Here is a 1,400-nt window from a genome sequence, read left to right on the forward strand (position 1 = left end):
CTAAAGACATATTTAGCCACTTGTATGTAATGAATTCAAAATTGATAAAACGATAGAAAGCAGTAAATGAAGATATTTTCATCTTTTCTCTAATTACAATCTAAAATAAATATGAACCCTTTAAAGGGTTTGTAGTGAAGGATAAGGATCGGGGAAGGGCAGAGGGTAAAGGAAAAGGGCTGTGGCGTAAAGTTCAGGCTGAATGTTCACCTCCTATTCACCACCCCACCCCTGCAGTACGGGGTAGGGTGACAGGCTGACCATAACCGACACCCCCACTCCGCCGCTTGGCCTTTCTCTCCGATGTCTTCAGGATCTGGAAGGAGCACATGAGGGATTCGTCCACGATCATCATGGCGGCCGCGTTGTCGAACTCGCCACAGTAGTTCGGAGCAGAGAAAATGGTGACCAGCTGGCGCTTGGCGAAGAACTCGTATCCGTCCTCCACTACCTGGTGGGCTCGGCAGACCAGCTCCAGCTCGTGATGGCGGAGGAACTTGCCGACCACGTCGGCGCCGAAGGTGAAGGACACGCCGCGGTTGTTCTCCCCCCAGCCCTCCATGTCCCTGTCTGGGTCGGCCCACAGCAGGTCGCACAGCAGGCCCGAGTCGGGCACGTCCGTCGGCCTCGCGATCCTGCGGATCTGCTCCATGGACCGCAAGCCAGGCGACAGGCCTCCGTGGCAGCAGAAGATCTTCTCGTCGACGACAGCGGCGACGGGGAGGCAGTTGAAGCAGTCCGTGAAGGTGTTCCACAGCGCCGAGCTGAACCTGCGCTTGCACTCGTCGTAGAAGCCGTAGACGAGGTTGATGGAGGCGCACTCGTGGTTGCCGCGGAGCAGGAAGAAGTCGTCTGGGTATTTGATCTTGTAGGCCAGCAGCAGGCAGATGGTCTCCAGGGACTGTTTGCCTCTGTCCACATAGTCGCCCAGGAAGAGGTATCTGGTGGCCGGAGGGAAGCCGCCATGCTGAAACAGCCTGAGCAGGTCAGTGAACTGGCCGTGGACGTCGCCACAGGGGAGCTTCCAGCTCCAGGAGGATGGGCTGGCTGAGGAACACCTCCCTGGACCTGACGCAGAGCCCCCGCACCTCTGTCTCTGTCATCTCCACTAACTTCACCCCGCGACATTTTCGCACCTCCAGAAGCCGAGAGATGATGCTGTCCACATCCAATTGACCGTCCAGCATATTCATAAACAGTATAAACCCACAAACATGTTGAAACTGCAGTTTAAAAATGTCTCTTTATAACGTTTTGCAGGGCAAAGTTGAGACATCATCATGACTTCATCACAACCAGGCACGTGCACACATATACATCAAAGGGGGCTTGAGCCCCTGCCCTTTTATCTGTCTGTAAAAAGTGCCCTCTCCAGACCATAAATGCAGTTTTTACTAAGG

The 1,400-nt window shown here is 54.4% G+C and overlaps 1 pseudogene across 1 annotated transcript; it reads right to left on the reverse strand.

Annotated features, from left to right (window-relative positions):
- Nucleotides 1-217: 217 nt before the first annotated feature.
- Nucleotides 218-1,187, reverse strand: LOC308296895 (serine/threonine-protein phosphatase PP1-beta catalytic subunit-like; annotated as a pseudogene). The gene has a single exon. The product of its transcript is annotated as a serine/threonine-protein phosphatase PP1-beta catalytic subunit-like (transcript).
- Nucleotides 1,188-1,400: the final 213 nt, after the last annotated feature.

Source organism: Nannobrachium achirus (genome assembly GCF_963921795.1).
Source record: "Nannobrachium achirus genome assembly, chromosome: 2".
In the NCBI taxonomy this organism is placed as follows: domain Eukaryota; kingdom Metazoa; phylum Chordata; class Actinopteri; order Myctophiformes; family Myctophidae; genus Nannobrachium; species Nannobrachium achirus.